The sequence below is a fragment of the Mastomys coucha genome, unplaced genomic scaffold (genome assembly GCF_008632895.1).
Source record: "Mastomys coucha isolate ucsf_1 unplaced genomic scaffold, UCSF_Mcou_1 pScaffold23, whole genome shotgun sequence".
Taxonomy (NCBI): domain Eukaryota; kingdom Metazoa; phylum Chordata; class Mammalia; order Rodentia; family Muridae; genus Mastomys; species Mastomys coucha.
The window spans coordinates 74,698,604-74,707,644 of record NW_022196906.1 but is presented as its reverse complement, the minus strand read 5'-3'; the positions used below and the strand labels follow the sequence as shown (position 1 = coordinate 74,707,644).

Below are 9,041 nucleotides of genomic sequence, written 5' to 3'. Positions count from 1 at the left end.
TTTTTTTTTTTCTTACAAACCCGGCGTGGTGGTGTAGGTTTCTGATCCCAGGCCCTGAGGAGAGAGAGGCAGGGGATCTCTGTCAGATGGAGGCCCTCCTGGCCTACGAAGTAAGAGCAAAAACAACAACAACAACAAAAACCCAAAAACATCTATGAAAACATCTATGCAGAAAATGAAAAAAAAAAAGTTACAGAAACTCAAGCCCCTTAGGTGTTTGGTCTGCTAATAAACCTTTTTTTCTTTAAAAAAAAAAAAAAAATGGGGGTGAGGGTGGGGGAGGAGGGTGCTTTGCCTGCCTTTAGGGCTGGGAACGCTGTTGCTTGTAGTTCCTTCAGAAGCCAGAAGAGGGTGCCTGGCCAGGCGCTTGGAACCAAACTGCTGAGCCCATTTCTCCATCCCTCTAAGCACTTACCTTCTTTCTTTGTTTGTTTTGGGTTTTTTGTTTTGTTTTGTTTTGTTGGAGACAGGGTTTCTCAGTGTAGCCCTGCTGTCCTGGAACTGTCTCTGTAGACCAAGCTGTCCTCGAACTCAGAAATCAGACTGCCTCTGCCTCCCAAGTGCTGGGATTAAAGGCTTGGGCCACCACTGGCTGGCATGAGCACTTACCTTTTAATGCAGTCCTTTATCACGACTCCTATAGGAATTTGATAACTTGGTATCTTATCCCACTGTAGTGGCTCATATCTATAATTCTAGTGCTTAGAAGGCCAAGGAAGACAGTCTCTGTGAGTTCAGGCCAACCTGGTTATAGAAGGGGAGTTAGTTCCAGGCCAGCCTGGGCTACAGAGTGAAACTTTGCCTCAAAACAAAAAAAAACAGACAAACCACAACAACAACAAAAAATCTTTTACCATAGTGACACCAGTAATCTATCCTGATTTCATAAAAGTAACATAATAAATATAATGTGTTATAATTTGTATTTTTATTGCCTAAGGAAATACTTGATCCTGTAGGGTAAGTCTTTGAATGACATAGTCTGTGCAAATGACTTAGTATAATACTGAGGCATGTAGACAAGTAGGTAGATGTGGGGTGATTAGTCTGACCTACAAAATATAAAGAAAGGATGCCTCTTGTTTAAAAGATAAACATGCCTATACAAATTGTTTAAGCACGCATGTGAAACTGAGTATGGTGTTGCAGTCCTATAATGCCAGCACTTGGGAGATGGAGGCAGGAGAACTACCCAGGGGTTCAAGGCCACTCCTGGTGGAATTCTCCATAGTGAATTCCAGGTTTTTCTAATGATGAAAGCCTGTCTCAAGAAGGTGAAAACAATCAACCAAGATTGATAACTGTTTTCAAAAGACACATGCACTGTAACCAGGATGCTATTTTATTATAAATGTGGATCAGTGTGTGCCAATCATTCTCTAAGTGCTCTTCTGTGCTCCTCCCTGCCCAGATTTGTGGAGATGGAGTCTCACTGGTTCTTAAGATGGAATCCAGTGCTTCCCGCATGCTAGATGAACACTCTAACAACACAGACACACCTCCTTTGTTCTTCTTTGTATTTATTCTTCTATCTGGGATGGGAGAATGCTTATGTGGTTCCAGGTCTGCAGGTGGTGGAAGCCAGAGGACCGAGATATTGGTCATCAGGTTCCTTCCACCATTCGAGACAGGGTTTCAACTAACCTGGAACTTTACCAACTAGACCAGCCTGCCTTCCAGTTTGCCACGCCTGTTATTAAAGGTATGTAACATGCTTGGGTTCTTGGTTTGGTTTGGTTTGGTTTTAACATTGGTTCTGGGAATCTGTGGTAGTTTGAATGAGAATGCCCAATCCCCAGTTAGTGGAACTTTTTGGGAAAGATTGGGAGGTATGGTCTTATTGGGACTGGTATTGGAGGTTTCAAAACCCAATCAAGGCCCAGCCCCACCCATGTCTCCCCCATCCCTTCCTTCCCTCCCTCCCTCCTCTCTGTCTACCACCTGTAGGGTTAGGTTGAAAAACTCTCAGTGACTGCTTGTCTGCCGTGTCTGCTTCCTGCCGTGATGATCGCGGATTAACCTAAAAGTATAAATAAACCCCAAATAATTGCTTTCTTTGAAAAGAGTTGCCTTGGTCTTGGTGTCTCTTCACTGCATAGAACAGTGACTTAGCAGGATCTGAATTCAGGTCTTTACACATGGAAGGCAAGGACTTTATTAACTGACCCATATATTTAGTCATGCCCCCTTTCTTTTGTTTTAGAGGCCAGGTTTCATGTAGCCTAGGCAGACTACAGGCCTGCCAGTCAGACCTGGCTTTGACATTTTACATTGACATAGGTTCTCACTAAATTGCCCATACTGGCCTTGAACTCATTTGTCATAGCCCAAGCAGATTTTTGAATTGGCAATGCTCCAGTCTCAGAGTCCAGAGCATTGAGGATTACAGGCTTAAATCAAGTGTAGCTAAAAGCCTATTTCAAAAGGTCAGTCAAGTAAAACAAACAAAACAAACTGATAGAAAGGTCAACCAGAACCTGGTATGGTAAATGAAGTCTGTAATCCTAGGCCTCAGAGGCTAAAAGAGAAGAGGTTGGGAGCAAGATACAGAACCACCACGAGTTACTGATGATGGTGAGCCACCATGTGGATGCTTAAAACATAGTTCTCTGCAAAAGAAACAAGCACAATTAACTGCTGAGCCATCTCTCCAGCCCCAGTCCCTGAATTTTATATCAATACCCAATAGTTTCTTTTCACTTTTTCTCTTAAAAATAAATGTTATTTATTTGGTGGTACAAAGTACATGTGGAGGTCAGAAGACAACTTGTGAGGGTTATTTCTCTTTCTACCATGTAGGTCCTAGGGATGAAACCCAGGTTGTCGGATTTGAAAGCAGCTCCTTTACCCACTGAGCCATCTCTCTGGCCTTTTTGTTTGTTTGTTTGTTTGTTTGTTTGTGACAAAGCCTCACTATGTATGCTGGCTTCAAATTTTCCACAGACCTACTTTAGTCTGTAGTGCTGGGATGCAAGTGTGGGCCTCTGCACCTGGCTGTTTCTCTTAAAAGTTTAAAAGTTTATTATTACTGTGTATGGTATGTGTATAGGTAGGTTGGGTGTGTAGGCCATAGTGAATGTATGGTTTTTAGAGGACAAGAGTCAGTTCTCTCTTTCACCTTACTGAAGCAGACTTTCTCTTGTTCCTGCTATTCAGGGTACTCCAGGCTACCTGGCCTGTGAGCTCCAGGGTGATTGTCTCTGCCTCCCATCTCAGAGAAGGAAGGTGGGATTGCAGATATATGCAACCACAGGCCTATGTAGCTTTCCCTTACAGGCTCTGGGGATTGAACTCAGGTTGACAGGCTTGCTTGGCAACAACCCTTACCCAGGAGTCCAGTTTACCATACCCCTTTTAGTTGGCATGTATACATTGCTCATAGTGATGGCTTTCATAAGAACATTTTCTTTTTTTTTTTTTAAGATTTACTTGTTATTTATATGAGTATACTGTTACTCTCTTCAGACATACCAGAAGAGGGCATTGGATTCCATTACAGATGGTTGTGAGTCACCATGTGGTGCTAGGAATTGAACTCAGGACCTCTGGAAGAGCAGTCAGTGCTCTTAACCCCTGAGCCATCTCTCCAGCCCTCAAAAACCGTTTTCATACAAGGGTATTGATAAGTTATTTCTCCATCCAGGGTGAAATGAGCCAATTCAATCCAGATGAGATCAGATGCAGGTTTGCTGGGAAGCTGCTCTGGGGCATGTTTACTGGCCTCAAGGACTGAGGCCGGGGCGTCACCCTGGGAAGGGAGAGAGGGGTTATGGGAAGAGAGCGAGAAAGAACGAGGAGAAGAGAGAAGGAGAGGGAGAGAGGAGAGATTGGAGAGACCAAAATGTCTAGATTATATAGGGAGGAGCCACTGGGGGAAGGGCAGTCCAGCGCCTTTGGAGGGAAAGTTCGAGGTTGAGGGCAGGGTATGCAAGGTGGGGACTGAAGGATGTTAGTCTCAAAAACAAAATTATTGTGCCAGGTGGTGGTGGTGGTGGTGGCACACGCCTTTAATCCCAGCATTTGGGAGGCAGAGGCAGGTGGATTTCTGAGTTCAAGGCCAGCCTGGTCTACAGAGTGAGTTCCAGGACAGCCAGCCTACACAGAGAAACACTGTCTCAAAAAAACAAAAAACAAAAACAAAAAATTATTCACTTGTTTTACACTACTTTGCTCCATCCTTGTGACCTAAAGCATTACTTTCTACCATGTCTTTCTTCCATGTCATAGTCTTTCCAGGTACATATAACATTCTCCTACTCTCAATAGTATAACCAATAAGTTTCATCACATGTTGGACAAGCATTCACTTTTTATTATCTCCTTTGGTTTTGATATCTTAAGAACCTTGGGGTGGTTTGAATAGTTTGGCCCCCATATACGTAGGTGTTTGAATGTATGGCACTATTAGGACAAGGTTCGGCTTTGTTCAAGTATGGGTGGTCTCATTGGAGGAAGTGTGTCATTGTGAAGATGGGCTTTGAGGTCTCCTATGGCTTAAACTCCACCCAGTGTGGAATTCCAGTCTCCTGGCTGCCTTCAGATGAAGACGTAGAACTCTTAGCTCTTCTAGCACCAAGTCTGCCTGTAGGATGCCACACTTCCCACCATGATGACAATGGATGGAACCTCTGTAAGCCAGCCCCAATTAAATGTTTGCCATTATAAGAGTTGTCTTGGTCATGGTATCTCTTCACAGCAACAAAACCCTAAGAAGTCCTTTATATTTGATGTTTGGTTTTTATTTTTATTTTTTTCAAGACAGGGTTTCTCTGTATATCCCTGGCTATCCTGGAACTCACTCTGTAGACCAGACTGGCCTCGAACTCAGAAATCTGCCTGCCTCTGCCACCGAAGTGCTGGGATTAAAGGCGTGCACCACCACCACCTAGCTTTGGTTTTTATTTTGTATTAAAATTTTCAATAGTAACAGAACTTACAGAATGAATTGCTCTCTTATATAGAAAGGAGAGGTATTAGAATGATTTACAGGCTTCAATCGAGCTAGTCCAATAATGGCTGGCTATGAACAGAAAGTTCAAGAATCCAGTAGTTATTCAGTCCATAAGGTTGAATGTCTCAGCTGGTCTTCAGTATCTGCTGGAATCCTGAAGAAGTAGGCGCTAATGCCAGTGAAGGAAAATTGACTTGTTTTACAATTTCTATTGCTGATAACACACCTTGACCAAAAAGGAAATTGGGAAGGAAAGGATTTATTTGGTTTACTACCAGATCATAGTCCATCACTAGCAGAAGTCAGGTCAAGAACTTAAGCAAGGCTGGAATGTGGAGGTAGGAGCTGATGCAGAGACCACGGAGGGATTTCAGCCACCAAAATAAATGAAATTCAATCCCTTTGTGACTTCTGACTGAAGCAAGAATCACAAATAGCACTTCAATGCACCTTTTCACATTCGGCAGAAGATCATGTCTTCTCTTTCCAAAGAGCTGAGACAAGTAAAATGTTTGCTCTACGCACATTTGAAAAGATGATGAAGTTCAGGTTGTTTGAGGACATTACAAAGGCCTGCAGATTGGCAACATAGTCCAAGTGTTCAGGAAGAAAAGGCTAATGGCACAACTGTCCATGTGGGCATCCACCCCAGCAAGGTGGGTGTCACCAGGCTAATGCTGGACAAAGGCCAAAAGAAGATCCTGGAGAGCAGAGCCAAGTCCTGACAAGGAGGAAAGGAGAGGGGCAAATACAAGGAAGAAACGAGATGGAGAAGATGCAGGAGTCAAGGCATTTCATACACTACTTTCATTAAAGACTGCTTAAGTAAGAGAGAGACCATGGAGGAGTGATGCTTACTGGCTTGCTTTCTGTGGCTTGCTCAGCCCGTTTCTTATATAACCCAGGACTATGTGCCAAGATGGCACCACTCACCATGGACTGGGCCCTCTCCCATTGATCACTAATTGAGAAAATGCCTCAATGTAATAAGAAAATGTAGTGAGAAATACAGCTGGATCTCATGGAAATATTTTCTCAACTGAGGCAGACATATAAAGGAGAATAATCTTGAGTGTTGTGGCAGGGGGGCCAGCCCCAAGGATCCATTGGCCTCTCTTTCAAGCACTTACACGTTCACATCAACATACCGAGCTTTGCTTTTCTTTCTTTCTTTTTTTTTCAAGACAGGGTTTCTGTGTGTATCCCTGGCTATCCTGGAAGTCACTCTGTAGACCAGGCTGGCCTCAAACTCAGAAATCCGCCTGCCTCTGCCTCCCAAGTGCTGGGATCAAAGGCGTGCGCCACCACCGCCCGGCCATACCCAGCTTTTCACATGAGTTTTCAGGATCCAGTTCAGATCCTCAAGCTTGTATAGCAAATGCTTTACCAACTGAGCTTTTTCTATGTCCCAGTTGCTGCCTGCCTCCCTCCTTCCCTTCCTCCCTCCCTCCCTCCCTTCCTTCCTTCCTCTTTCTCTTTCCAGGCTAACCTCAAACTCACAAAGTAGTTGAGGATGACCTTGAATTCCTGATTCTTCTGGCTGGGATTATAGGGATGAGCCATCATCCCTGGTTTATGGCTTTGTATTAGTCACTGTTCTGTTGTGAACAGAGACCCGAGTACCACAAGTCTTGTAAAACAAAGCATTTAACAGGACAGTTGCTTACAATTTCAGAGGCTTAGTCAATTATCATCATGGCAGAGAGCCTTGTGGATGTTCAGAATAGAAACTGAACTCAGGTCCTCTGCAACAGCAGCCGCTGCTTTTAACTGCTGAGCCATCTCTCCAGCCCTAGACTATAGTTTCTAGATAATGTATTTGATTCATTGGCTTTTTCTTCCTCACTGCTGTCTGTTCTTATTTGCATACACTACAGAATTTTATTATTTTATTTTCATTTAAACTAAAACTCACCTTAGAAAATTGAAATTTTTCAACCTCTGGAAGAAAGCTTCCATTTTAACAAAAACAATTTTTTTTTAAAGAAACTAGATTTTTAAAGCTGTCTAAAAATATCACTGGGCTTTAAAAATATTTTCCCCTTTTTTTCCCCAAATGGTGCCAGCTGTGCAGTTTTACTTCCAGCCAGAATATTGCTTTCAACTTCCACTGAGTGCTTTTTCCCTGCATTAATCAGGCTATTTTAGATGACATTTGCCATAGCCTGAGAGAAATACTGAGACATGATTACATATTGAACAGACATAAAATTACTACACACAATTATATACACATTGAACAAATTGGAATCATTTGGATTTTTTTTTTCTTCTTAAACTTTATTTAAAGCTTCAATTTTGTATTCTGTTCTTTGGTCTTTTAGAGAAAAGAGGAGGGGTTAGCCCTCTTGTACTGTAAGATATTTGTAGTCATTGCCCTAAATACCAACTGTCTCTCTGAGAAGAACAGCGTGGGGACAACCGCATAGAAGGAAACCCCAACACTGCCTCTGAACTGACCACCCATTCAGAATATCCAGGCTTCCCCCTCTGTCCATGGGAATGTCTTCTCCAGCAGTGAGCCTTCTGCTGCTTACCAGCTTCCACTGAAGTACTCACTGTTTCAGCTGACTGACTTGCTTTCTCACCTAGTGACACACCCTCCCCTCGAGCCACTCCCACCCCCCAGTCTCCTTACCTCATCTCTCAGCATTCCTCTCATTCAGGGACAGCTAGCCACACAGATCAGCTTCTCCTGCGCTTCCTCTCCAGGCTCCCTCCCAGAAGCTGGCCTCCTCAGGTACCCTAATCTCCATTCCCTCTGCATCCCCAGGATCCTGAAAGCTAGGAAGGAAAGGAAAGAAGGGAAGGACAGGAGCACTCGAGGCCCTCATTTGAATTTTTAAGAAACAACAGAGTGAATTGACATCAAAAGGGGCCCCAGAATTCCAAACTCCAGCCCCAGCAGCTTAAACTCCAACATTTGATGGCTTACATGACTGTTTTCTATTGTTCTAGTGCAGCATTAAGATATTTTACATGCTTTTTATTTTGGTTAGTGGTTTTTGCTTGAGTTGTGACTTACTGAAGCTTGATTAAAACAAGCTGTCAGGGAGTCCTGGTCAGCTATGCCTGGGAAAGCACTGACCTACACTCAAGCATTTGAAGTCTCTGAAATATGCTCCCTCCTGCTCTCGTCCCACTCTCCCTCTTTTGTGATTCTATCTTTCTCTGTCTCTTCCCCCAGCTATTCTCTTTCTTGATATAGACTTTATTTGAAGAAAAAAAATTCTATATGATTGTGGTGGTTTGAGTGAAAATGGTCCCCATTGGTTCATATGTTTGAATGCTTGGATCCCAGATGGTGAAACTGTTTGGAAGGATTAGGTAGTATGGTCTTCTTGGAGCAGGTGTGACCCTTGTTGGAGGAGATATGTCACTGCTGGTAGGCTTTGAGGTTTCAAAAACCCATACCAGGCAGGCAGGCAATCTGTCCCTACAACTTTCTCTCTCCTTCTCCCGCTCTGCCTCTGCCCCACCCTCCTCGTCTCGGTAACTTGTAGATCAGAAGTGAACTCTGATCTGATCTGAGTTCAATTCCCAGCAACCACATGATGGCTCACAAACATCTGTAAAGGGATCTATATTCATATACACAAAATAAATAAATCTAAAGACAGAAGGACAGACAGAAAGAAAGAAAAGAAAGAAAGAGGAAGGTAGGAAGGAAAGAAGGAAGGAAGAAGTGAGTTCTTAGCTACTGCTCATGCACTGTGCCTGGCTGCCTGCTACCTCACGGTGCTCCCTGCTGCAGTGGCCACCTCACGGTGCTCCCTGCTGCAGTGGCCACCTCACCATGCTCCCTGCTGCAATGGCCACCTCACTGTGCTCCCTGCTGCAATGGCTACCTCACAGTGCTCCCTGCTACAATGGCCACCCCACTGTGCTCCCTGCTACAATGGCCACCTCACTGTGCTCCCTGCTGCAATGGCTACCTCACGGTGCTCCCTGCTACAGTGGCCACCTCACTGTGCTCCCTGTTGCAATGGCCACCTCACCGTGCTCCCTGTTGCAATGGCCATCTCACCGTGCTCCCTGCTGCAATGGCCACCTCACTGTGCTCCCTGCTGCAATGGCCACCTCACTGTGC

At 44.1% G+C, this 9,041-nt stretch overlaps 1 pseudogene; it reads right to left on the bottom strand.

Moving 5' to 3' along the window:
* The window catches only part of LOC116073659, a 46,976-nt pseudogene that overhangs the window by 1,174 nt on the left and 36,761 nt on the right, over positions 1–9,041 (bottom strand).